Source organism: Nanorana parkeri, unplaced genomic scaffold (genome assembly GCF_000935625.1).
Source record: "Nanorana parkeri isolate BGI_ZX_2015 unplaced genomic scaffold, ASM93562v1 scaffold24, whole genome shotgun sequence".
Taxonomy (NCBI): Eukaryota; Metazoa; Chordata; class Amphibia; order Anura; family Dicroglossidae; genus Nanorana; species Nanorana parkeri.
In genome coordinates, this window is record NW_017306292.1 from 998509 (window position 1) to 1011594 (window position 13086).

The 13086-nt window shown below is 39.9% G+C and overlaps 1 protein-coding gene across 1 annotated transcript in view; it reads right to left on the reverse strand.

The window, feature by feature from the left end:
* The window catches only part of APBB2 (amyloid beta precursor protein binding family B member 2), a 274931-nt gene that overhangs the window by 213575 nt on the left and 48270 nt on the right, over window positions 1-13086 (reverse strand). Inside the window, exon 2 of the mRNA XM_018564826.1 lies at window positions 10214-10283. The gene's annotated coding sequence lies outside the window, so the exon portion shown is untranslated. The remainder of the gene's footprint in view (window positions 1-10213; window positions 10284-13086) is intronic.

The following is a 13086-nucleotide window of genomic DNA, read 5'->3' on the forward strand; positions in this document are numbered from 1 at the left end:
ATTTTCCGGATGCGGCAATACGTCTGCAATTTGCATTACATGGTATCATGCACCTGTATGCACAAGGTCTTACTTTTATGTGTAATGACCACATAGACCTGTCAATTTTTACAATTAAAATATAAACTGATTTTGTTTCAAGCTGAATCCCAGCACACATGAGCTCATCACTGTGCTGCGTCTCCTTTCACTGTCCAGTTGCGTGCTGGGACAGGTCCTGGATGATCTGGGCTCAAAGGAAGTAGGCTGAATGATGCTGGCCATCGAATTAAGGCCACCTTGTGGTGGAAAGCAGTACTTCAGGGAAGAGTTCTGGATTAAAAGTGAGCATTGCAACTAAAGCTGCTACTTTTATCCTATATTAATGTGTATCTAGTCATTTTTGCTGGTGTTTTCTATAATTAAAAATTACTTTTCCAGTTAAATCCGCTATGATTTCTAAAGCTGTCAGAATTCCAAATGTTGCTTCCTTGCAAGTGTGGCATCCTGGGGATGGTCTGAACTTTATTTGCATTTTATCAGTCATAATACTTCCAGAAGGCGCTTTAGAGGTCTAAAAGCTTCTATTTTTAATTATTTGAATTAGTCACTAAAAGGTATCTCTTTGACTAACATTTTTTGGGGCTTTTCTCTGAACTGAACTTGAAATCAAAAATTGCAGCCATAGCAATCAAATTTTTGTACATACTTTGAATATTAGAATACATTTTGAATTTCCGTGCCCAGGATACACAACTGTTGCATACATTTGCCCATAGTAGTAAATGGCAGTAAATGGCTGTACATGGGTTTATGCCGCTACTTACGTAAACCCACGCATGTGTAAAGCCTGAATGTAGTCTGTGTGCGTTTAGGGTTGTACACCCGTAAGCATGCGTGTAGTACTCCCTCCTCATTGGCCTACCTCTGCAAAGGCTATCTCCCCTTCAGCCTTCAGTCTATCATGAATGCAGCTGCCAGACTTATCCACCTAACCAACCGCTCAGTGTCTGCAACCCCCCTCTGTCAATCCCTCCACTGGCTTCCACTCGCCCCAAAGGATACAATTCAAAATATTAACAACCCCTTACAAAGCCATCCACAACTCTGCCCCCGGCTATATCTCAAACCTTGTCTCAAAGTATTATCCTAACCGTCCCCTACGCTCCTCCCAAGACCTCCTGCTCTCTAGCTCCCTTGTCAACTCCTCCCATGCTCGCCTCCAGGACTTCTCTAGAGTCTCCCCCATTCTTTGGAACTCTTTACCCCAATCTGTCCGTCTATCTCCCACTCTGACTGCCTTTAGGCGATCCTTTAAGACTCATCTCTTCAGGGAAGCCTATCCCACCTCAACCTAACCACTGAAATATCACTTTCTCAAACAATCCATCCCCACACAGCTCCCTCCTCTTGTATCTCTTGCCCCTCCCTCTTAGATTGTAAGCCCCCAGGGGCAGGGCCCTCCTCACCATCTTGTATTGTAATTATACTGTCATCCTTATATTGTAAAGCGCTGCGCAAACTGTTGGCGCTATATAAATCCTGTATAGTAATAATACGTAGCAGCATAAACCTGTATACAGCCGCGTACAGCCATTTATTACTATAGGTGGCTGTATGCAACAATTTTATATTTTCCGGATGCGGCAATACGTCTGCAATTTGCATTACATGGTATCATGCACCTGTATGCACAAGGTCTTACTTTTATGTGTAATGACCACATAGACCTGTCAATTTTTACAATTAAAATATAAACTGATTTTGTTTCAAGCTGAATCCCAGCACACATGAGCTCATCACTGTGCTGCGTCTCCTTTCACTGTCCAGTTGCGTGCTGGGACAGGTCCTGGATGATCTGGGCTCAAAGGAAGTAGGCTGAATGATGCTGGCCATCGAATTAAGGCCACCTTGTGGTGGAAAGCAGTACTTCAGGGAAGAGTTCTGGATTAAAAGTGAGCATTGCAACTAAAGCTGCTACTTTTATCCTATATTAATGTGTATCTAGTCATTTTTGCTGGTGTTTTCTATAATTAAAAATTACTTTTCCAGTTAAATCCGCTATGATTTCTAAAGCTGTCAGAATTCCAAATGTTGCTTCCTTGCAAGTGTGGCATCCTGGGGATGGTCTGAACTTTATTTGCATTTTATCAGTCATAATACTTCCAGAAGGCGCTTTAGAGGTCTAAAAGCTTCTATTTTTAATTATTTGAATTAGTCACTAAAAGGTATCTCTTTGACTAACATTTTTTGGGGCTTTTCTCTGAACTGAACTTGAAATCAAAAATTGCAGCCATAGCAATCAAATTTTTGTACATACTTTGAATATTAGAATACATTTTGAACTGTAAATATTCGAATATAATAAAATATTGTCAAAAACATTTTTCCAGCCTGAAAATGTTTGATCCTGACTGCTGATGGCAATATTCCCACTCCATTCATAGACAGTTTAATGCCTGCATTAAAAGGATTCTTACTAAGCATTTATTTACTTCTCTGTACAGGTACCTTCAGGGATTGCCAGTAAAGCTCACCAGACATAAAAACCTGATGCTTTGGAAGTGAGCTATAATCCCCTTTGGCAATATTCAAATGATGTGCCCATCCCTGATTCAGTGCATGTCACACACTAACTATGAAGAATAAGGTTGTCTATTTTCATCTCTCGCCAAGAAAAGGAGAGCATACAGATTATATGTATTTGAAAGCCTCCTGGAGGTAGTGCATGTGTGTTCCTGTGCACACGCACAAAACAACCCACAAAAAGAAGATTAAAGGTTATCTATGGTCAAAAACTAAACATAAACCTGTGTTTCCATATTGAATTCCCATAGGTTTTATCCCACTGCTAATAGCAATATCGATTTAGAAGTTTATAAACTTACTTATTAACCACCTTCCGTCCATGGCCATTCCTGAACGGCCGGACGGGAGTCTTATAGGAGCGGGAAGATGTACTTAGACGTCCTGCCCCGCGACACCCCCCCACCCCCCGCGCTCGTGCGCAGTCAGAAATGGCTGTTTATATTCAAGCGATCGAGCGTCTCTCTAGAGACGCCCAATCGCTTGTAGTAGATGCGGGTGTGCACACCGCTCCGTCTCCGTCGCCACCGCTGCTGGTCCCGAGATCCGCTGTGCCTGGTGATGCTGGGGCCGGCACGGCGACGCTCTCAGTGGAGATCAAAAGGAGATCAGTAGACTAAATCCCTTTGATCTCATCTCTGGTCCCCGAATGCAGGAAGTGATGTACATCACTTCCGCATTTCGTGTCACTCTCCGGTTACAAATGCCGGTGAGAAGCTGAGGAAGCAGCTCCCTGCTTCATCAGCTTCTCTGGGTGTACCTCGGTGACATTAGGGGACTTAGAGACCCCTGATGTCTCCATAAAGAGGACCTGTCATGTTAATTGTCTATCACATAGGGGATTTCTTATTCCCCTACGGGATAGCAATAAAGTTAAGAGTAAAAAAAAAAGTTTGATAAAAATTTTAAAGCATTAAAAAAAAATTAAGAAGCTAAAAAAATAGTCACAAATAAAAAAAATTTAAAATAACACAAATTGTTTTTTAAAGCCCCCCCCCCCCCACACACACACATACACGCGCAAACATGCGTTGGGTGCGACAATTCCGATTATTGTGCCGGGCATGTTACATATCGCCGCGAACATCGCAATGAGAGCAATCATTTTAGGGCCATTAATTACTGATAACACTAAACTGATGAGCGGTAAAAGCTTTTTAAGCTCGCCGTTGGCCAATTTTGGGTGTGGCCGTTTTAAACCTTGTTTGGTGTCTATTTACCCGACGTGACCCCGTCTTTTATATTTTACCAAAAAATTGTGGTGATAAAAAATGTTTTATAACATTTCATAGGGAAACAGGTTTTTTTCCAAAATTTAGGGTAATTTTTGTTCTATAGTAAAAAAGAAAAACCCCAGTGGTCATTAAAATACCACCAAAAGAAAGCTCTGTCTGTCCCCCCAAAAATTGTATAAAATTCATTTCAGTACAGCGTTCCATGACGGAATAAATGTCAGTCAAAGTACCGCAGCGCTGAACACTGAAAAATGGCCTAGCCAGGAAGGGGGTTTAACACCGCGTACTTCTAGTAGTTAACCACTTCAAGACCAGGTGTTTAGACCCCCTTCCTGGCCAGGCCATTCTTTAGAAATTGAGATTCTATTAAATCAAGCAGCAGGGAAGGAGAAACAAAGCACACTGGCAATCCAGGAAGTTGTTAAAAGTGATGTGCAGACTGAAGACAGCACTCACTACATAAAAGGGATTATTAAAAATAAGCTTTGATTGCATTATTGAAAACAACTATAGTATGTATTCCTATTGCATTGCTAATGTTATTATAATATATGCAAGTTAGCTGGAGAACCTCCTAGATTTGCAGTTTGCTTGTTTGTTATAGAATTACATGTGGCAAATGTGGCTCATTCATTCTGTATAGTGTTTGCTTAAAGCGACTATCAGCTAAACATATACAGCCCTAATGTAATAGGCTTAATACATTGATTTTTGCCAATAGTCATTGATTTCTGGTTTATGACGATGAACTTGGAATTGTTTCATCTCACAAATGTCAATTTTTATCACAATTTAAGGTCCCAAAGATGTCATGATAATCAGGCATAAGAAAAGGTCATCAGTCCTCCATAATGAAGAAATCAGAGAAAATCTATTTACATAGTGTCCGATAGGTCATACAGGCAACGTTTCAGGGCCATGCAGGGTCCCTTGGGACACAGTGATGTTTTGATGCTAAAACACCGACAAACGCACAGGGATCTTCTCCAAATATCACTTCGGTATCTAACTATTAATTAGGTATGAAAACAGAAAAGTAGCTCAGTGACGCTTTGAGGAAGGGACACGGCCCCGAAACATTGGCTGTATAACCTATGTGATGCTACATAGACATTGATTTCTTTCTTACGGAGTGCTGATGACCCTTTTTCTTTCTACGACATGTGGCGCATGGTGCGATCCATTACTGTCACTATGAGCACCATTTTTCTGCTTTGGCCAGAATGCTGTATGAAGTGCAGTCTGGGATGTATGATAATCTAATGATAATAAGGCAAACTAGGTCATTATAGACCTAATCTACCAAAAACTGAGCTGCATATGCCCTTGCCTCAGCATTCACAGGCCAAAAGAGCTGCTCTATCATTGTGTGGCTGATAGTCCATGTCAATGGTTGAAGGATGTTTTGGCATATGCGTGAAGTCCATTTATGGCTATGCCGATGCCTCCAGATATACTTAACATTTTAATAGAAAAAGAAACATTTTCTAGTGAATAGAAAGGTTTTCAGTAAATAGCTTTGAAACATTGCATGTATTGATAGAAAGATAAGTGAGAAACTATACATGGAAACCTCCTTAGGCCAGAAAAAGCTGAAGCTTCTCACTGATAAAAGCAAGGTGAGATTCAGCGGGTGTGAGGCGCTAAGCTTCAAGCTTACAGCCTATTTATGTGAAGATTCTCGCAGATCCCTCTAGTTTCAAAGTTTAGGATTTCGGGAATGTCCAATACATTATCAAGCAGCATAGTCAGCTAGCAGGAATACATGCAGGTTTTCTGTATCATGCTGTTTCATGTCGTCCATAGACACTAGCTTGTGTTGAACATGTGGGCACAATCTGACTGCTAGAAGATTTTCATGTGGATTCAGCAATAAACATGCACACACGAATTGGCTTCATTGATTTCTGTGCAAGGATTTTCTTGGTGAAAACTTTCAATTCTATATCAATACACATTTTTGCATGACATTTTAGGCTTCATAATATTAGTCCTGCTAGTATTGCCATGACAGCATTTATCACAGTGGCAGTGATGTACACCATGTTATCTGAGCATTGAAGGTAGTATCAGAGGTTATGTGCAGGATAAGGATTCATTTAATTTTCAGAGGTTCTTTTTTCTCAGGCCTCTTTTCCCCTAATTTTCACTTTGTAACACTGATCATAATTCACTTCCTGCCCCTTTGTTTACGAAACAAAGATAACATTGGGGGTTATTCACACAGCTGGCGAAGTGAATAACCCAGCCGAAGTGCTGTGAGACGCATGTCGTTCAGCTATTCATTTCTGGCTTGTACGGCTGATTTCAGCCATATATCAGCTAAAATGAGCCATACATCGGCTGCCTTCGGTCATCCAAACATGCAGAGCCGAAGTGCAGAAGGACTTTGACTCAGCCGATCCAACATCTCGGGCCGAACGGCAGTGAGTGAATAGCCGAATGTCGCCGAGCGGCATTCGGCTCATCAATTTTGCTCGGTACCTCCGAGGTACCGAGCAGAATAGAAAAGAAGTGTAATTAATGTGAAAAAAAAATAAGTTGCAAAATGATTTGAAAAATTATACAAAAGAGGAAACTTAAAAAAAAATGAAATATTTTAAAGAAAAGACAAATAAAAAAACAAAACAATTGGGTGGAGCTAGCAGTGACAGCTAGCTCCGCCACATGTTTCCTATTGGCCGGCACTTGATTGGCCGAGTCTTCTAGCAGGTCCCCGCCAATGAATAACAACTGGGCGAAGTCGCCCAGTTGTTATTGTTTAATAACAGATCAACGTCCCCAGATCATTTGGGCACCCGGATCTTTCATTACCACGTGGCAGAGCCAGCCGTGAGATCACCCAGCTGTCATTTGCGGGGAGAACGGCTGATCTTCGGCAGACCATTCACTCCGCTTTGGCTGTCACTTTGGCTCAGTTGAGCCGAAGCATATGCCTTCAGCTCGGCTGAGCCGCCTTCGGCTGCTGTATGGTCTATTGTGAATAGCCCGTACAGCAGCCCTTCTGTTCTACTGAACCGAAGGGCTCCAGCGGCCAAAGAGAGCAGAAGGATCAGCCGAAGCTACGGCTGTATCCTTCGTCTCAATAGTGAATAACCCCCAATGTTTTCACTGACTTTTCAGCTCACAGAAAGTGATAAGGACACTGAATTTCTGAAAGTGTGTTACGATTGTAAAAACTAATGCAGCAACCAAATCTAAGGTAAAAATTGCTGGTAAACCGCAATATATTCAATGTTCACTTTTGGGTTTAGATAGTTTTTAAGGCAATATTAAATATCTATATGCATGTTTGCAATTATGCCACCGACCCCTCATCCAATCAGGGGACACCTTGTATTCACTGATAAAAATACTAGGCATTCTCTGAATGCCCAATGTGCTGAGCGAGTGACCCCCTGTGTTTTCAGAGCAGAGGGGAAGCAGCTCAGCACAACGCCATAGAACATCGCAGCCAGCATCATAGTAGCTCTGGCTGCTACAGTGCTTTACAGAATCCCTGTGGGCCGATTACATATTACACATGCATACTTACATTGGACAAGGATTACCAGTCTACATTCTAATGTATTGGAGCACTAGTTTTGACACAGCCATGCTCTATGCTGGCACAATAAAACCCTTAATCTAGCAATTAAGCAAGGACATGCTGCAACAAACAGCTATTTTTTTCAGAACAGAAACAGGTAGGAAGCGGCAACAAAGTTGGTTAAATTCCTTACAACGTACACTGATCACCCAGAGGGGACTGATTTTATTTTACTCTGCAAAAGTGGAATTACTCTTTAACATAGAATGTAATTAGATTAGGCCTGGAGACTGAAAAAGTGCAAAAAGATGAAAGTACCTCTGGCTGCTTAAAGGTTAAACAGAAAGATTCATGTATGTGCTGGATAGCGCACAGAACACAGAATGTAACATACAAATAATGTATTCTTTCTATATACCCAATTTTATTTTCATCTTCTAGAGTTAAATTGTGTGTGACACTGAACAGCATTTAACACTATATCCAATGCTTTATAGCCAGTGCTATTTTCAAAACTCGGCTAAAAATCATTGTTATAGGCTGTTTGCTTAATGTAATCTATAACCGCAATATGTTTGTTCCCATTGATATGTAACTTCGCTGGAGCTGTGGTATGGTGTGCTGTAAGTCATGAGTCCATTTATGCTGTACTAGAAGAGGAATGTTCTATGCTTCGGTCTGTAGAATCCATACTTAACATGACAAATGCAAAACAGAGATTCCTAACTAGCACAAGTAAACAAGAAATAGATTGGCCATCTGTGCACAAAATAAACGCTTTTCAACATTAAGCAATGTGAATGCAGTCATTCTGACTCTACACCCACTTTTTGTAGACTTAAAGAGAAGCAATTCTTGGTTTCTCTCTTCCAGCAAAGATAAATTGTATTTGTAAATGTCTTCAAGCAATGTTCAGCTTTGATCAAAATCTAAGGCTTATATAACAATATGGCTGGGGCTCTACATATCTTCTAAACCCCTATTTATCACAAATGCAGGCTAAATTGCTATTTGCTCCATCCACTCTCATCTTCAACAATCTCTGACTTGTCCAATGGGTTATGGAAGGTAACCGCAAAGTCAACAATCGGAATATTGCAGCAAGATACCACATTACAGATGGAATAAGAACAGATAGCAAGAATAGGAACACGCTGGTCAGCAGGGTATATAAGGACATGTTTATTGAACAGCAGTATTTTTCATGGCAGTCTTGCCTGTGGTAAACAAACTATTATGAGTGGGCCTTGGGTCTTCCTTTCAATCTGTCCCCTTCTGGCTCAGTGTTCTGTTCTTTTCATTTATGTACTATGCAGCATAATTTGATTCCATATTATTACTATCCTGTAGATTGTCTACAAATATCTAGTGGCATTTAATAAAACGTGATCTACTAACTATTTTTGAGAAAAGTTCACCATTCATCCAAGTGACTTATTAAGTTCACCCAATGGAAGGGAATTCAACAGCATTTAAACCCCTATGGGTAGTCCAAACACCATAATTTGATTGCTACCCCACTTTATTAAATGTTGGAATGTTGAAAAAAATAAATAGCAAGTTCAGTTATATTATATAGTTAGATTTACCTACCAACTAAATATATTATAACACAGTACCACCAAATAAAATGATGTTGTACTGCCAACAGGGCTACGCCATTGGTTGACCAATAGGGCTCCTGCCTTGGGTGTAATTGTTTATGGAGGAGATGCAAAGATAATATAAGCTTACTTAGAGCAGTTCCTGCCAAATACCTCCACATCTCTTTTCCTAAGTCTCATGTTTTAGCCTTGGTTGTGGTCAATATCACATTGTATTAAACAATGGAATATGGCCACTAGGGGAGCAGGAGGAGAAACTTATGCCAGCATCTGCCACAAGTGGGTTTCACCTCATTTAAGCACTTTCCATTTACACCAGGGTTCCCCAATGTGGTCACATTGACCCCCCAGTATCGATGGGACTATATAAGGGGTTGATAAAATGGTAGGGGGTCAAAAAGCGGTGAGAAATGTCTATAAGCGATTCATACAGTAGGGGTCAATTAATCTTTTAAGGTCTCTGTAGAGTTCCATGCCTGTCCATAGTCCTGACGACAAGGTGGCTGGAGATGAGACAATGTGTTACCCAGGGTTGGATGGTCAGCCATCCGTGAGAGAAGCTTTGAGTTTTCTCTATAAGCTGTGTGTTGTTACTCGTCTCGTTTACTAGCGTGTTTTAGGTTGTGTGCCTGTGACCTTTTACCCCCCTATTTGGAAGGACATAGATTAATGTTCACGTTCCAACGCCAACTCTGTTGTAGAGCCAGTGAGTACGCCAACAGCAATAAGAGTGGTGTCAAAGAACTGATTGCTGTGTTTACAAATAATATCAGCATTGTACCAAACATTGTTTTTTGTACTACTACTATTTTAAGTAATATTTATTCAATTATTAACAATCTGAAACTTAATGAAGGGTGTCGATGAGCTAAAAAGAGTGTGGTTTGCTGATTTACATCATCCAGCTTTGAAGGTCCCCTTTTAAGCTGCTGTAGGCAGGTCTAAATGCAGCAAGTGCAGGGACAAACCCAGAACACCTTGAAAAGTTTATTTCTCCCAGGTGAATGCTTTGAAATCCCTCAGGAGGAGTTTTATTCTATTGCTCGAAAAAGAAAAGAATGATCTTTCTTACTCAGCTTGCTGCCACTGTAACCCATAAATGAACGGTCAATTAAACAACATCTGTGAATAAGTATGAAAATGTCTGAGGATTTTAAATTTTCCAGTTTGCTTATTCCATTTTATTACAGCATTTTATCACTGAAGGTTGTTACACTTGCACTATGAACAGCTATAAAGAATGAACTGTCAGATTCCTACTGCGTATGATGCAATCTTACCTTCTGCACGTTGAAATCTTTACTGCATTTAGCTTGAGGTTTAGCTCATTTCTGCTACATGACTTGAATTCTGCAAAGGCAAAGACAAGAAAGAATCAAGGCTTCTGTAGGACAAGTAGATCCATAACAAAAGCACCTGCTAGTCACATTCTGCCAATGCCTTTAAAACAGTGCTGGCTTGAAACACCTGAGTGCATGTATTGTGGGAGAGTTCTCATAGTGACATAAGTGACTTTGTTAGCAATCATTCAAAGGTCATCACACAAGAAAATCTACAGAACACAACTTGCTGAGGTTCATATACTGTACCACAAACTCCATTTGACAAATGTATTAGAAATTTTAAATGTAGAGAAAAGCTGCTTTCCATTGCTGCTTGCATTCTAGCTGCATTACATCACAATATATATTTATAGCTTGCTAGCTACACTTTTCCCGTTTCCCCCCTTGCTGCAATCAGCCCATCACACCAGGCATGCACATTGTAATCAAAATGGCAAGGGGCCACTGAGCGTGCATCGTCCTGATATGCTGATGGCAGTCCCTATGCCATTTCATCTTGATGGGGTGCTATGAAAAAACTCCCTCCCCCAGAAAAGGGGGCACTGCTGTTAATGAACCATTGCTGATGTGAACAGACACCAGGTTGTTTGGCATCCCTGCTCCTCAGAAGTGCATGTGGGTAGGTACATATATGTGCAACCCCACAGGTCCCCCATGTAGTATTCAACCAAGCTGAGGTCTTCTCTCCTGGTGAGTTAGGAAAGGGATCTCTTAACAACCCTGGCCCTTTTAACTATGCACATAGTGTGTACACACACATAAAACATCTTGAGAATGTTTTATTTATCTGCATCTAAATATTAAAAAAGATTCAACATTGTCTTCATTCTTCCAAGTGCCCTTCTGGGTGTTTATTTTAGCCCCGGATATAAAGAGAAGGCCCTCTGGCTGCAAACTGAAGCAGATTCCCAGCTAAAGAATGGATTTTCAGTCATTTGAAAAAGTAAGTAAGTACCACCCATGGAAATTGTTTCAAAATATTGAACAGGCAAACATTAGCGCAGGGTTATTCACAAAAGGGCGAAGGGATTGGAGAAGGCAAGATAAGTGAACACTCTAGGACAACATAGCTGAACTAGAAGACTTTTTCCAAATCAGCTATTTTGGCCTATATTGTTCACTTCTGTCTTCTCCAAACTCTTCAAACTGTGTCTACAAATAATGGTGATAATATTTGAATTAAAAAAAAAACCAAGGAAAAGCTATTACTTTGTGGGTTTTTAGTGTGATTCAGGCCATTATTATGTCAAGAGATCCATCTCTGGGTTAAATCTAATTTTCAGACAGATGGCTTCATGTTCTCATTAAAGTGATATTAAAATCCAAATGTTTTGAAGGTATTTCAAATGCTGATTAAATCACTTACACTGGATGCTGCTTCTTGATGTTCAAAACGTTTAGTTTTCTGTGAAATCAGCTGGTCCCCTGAGCACTGGCCCTGTTGTCCTGTTTTAGTACATCTGATACTACCACAAGGTGACAATGCTGCTGTTCAAGGGTGGCTCCATTGCTCCACCATAGGGGGAGCCACCCTAAGACAGAAGTGTATTACTAGCTGGAGCAACAGGTGAAAATAAAAAAAAGCTAAAAACAGGAAACTAATGCAGCCAAAACATTTAAGGAATGGTAAGCTGCAATATATTGTTTTTTTTTTTGTGTTTAGATATGCTTTAAGCACAGAACCAGTATCAGTATTATAGAGTGCAGATAACAAAGCTTTTCTAACCATTCATTTCATGTGGTTATGGGCTTAAAAGGAATGGAAAATCAGTGTATTCACCAGCATTTGAAAAAAATGCATTCAAATGATGAATTGTGTGAAAAAATGCATTGCATGTAACTGCCTCACATATCGTTTAGAACATCAAGCCCTTGCTATTTAATGGTTTCCTAAGTCATAAAAGGAATGCAAATTACAGTGTGGTTTCCACATGCCTTATAACTGTACATTATCATTACTTCCAAATAGTTTATTAATTTGGTCTCTTTGAAAAGCTGTTCTATTAATTGTCTGTATGCGGGAGGCAGTCATGTTACACATCAGTATGGTTGCATTGATTGCATTAGTTTTGGGTCATGTGTTCAGTACTTTCTGGTGTAATTGATGAATCATGTATGCAACCAAGGATGCCACGCTAAATACCTCTTCACACAGTCTAATCAATCATGGCAGTCAGTCAAAGGTTTACCTGAAAATCAGTAATCTAATTTTCAACAAACGCAGCAATTTGTGAATAATGATCTCTGTGTAAGATAGAAATTACTTGTGACACAAGAGAGAAACATTGACTTTAATTTGTCTCCTCACCTCCATCACAAAAGACAAAATATGCAGGGCAATGAAAGATGAATAGTGGTTCAAACAGAGAATGGGGCTCACGTTTCAAAACCATTATTCAGGAAAGTATCTGTGTATAACATAGAAACCTATTCCAGTACCTTTAGATTTCCAGTACATGTTAGAAAAAATGAAAGGATGTCATTGAACCTGGATCTAGCAGCGCAAAAGGTTCAATTCACTAAGATGGATGGCTATTTTACTTCCATTAGTTATTTTCTCTCATAATAAATCTCTTCAGTTCACAAAGATAAATATTTTTTTATTTGCAGGCAATGGACATTTAACTTCTAAAAACGCCTTATATCTTCATAACTTATTGTTTTAGCTCTTGTTATTTTTTTTAAATGTATTTACTAAACTGTACGTAATGCCCACAAAAACATAGTACTAACATTTCAAAGCATAGTTAGAATACCATACAATAGAGAGTAATCTCTAGCGAATAAGGTGAAGAACCATGTAGAAGAGT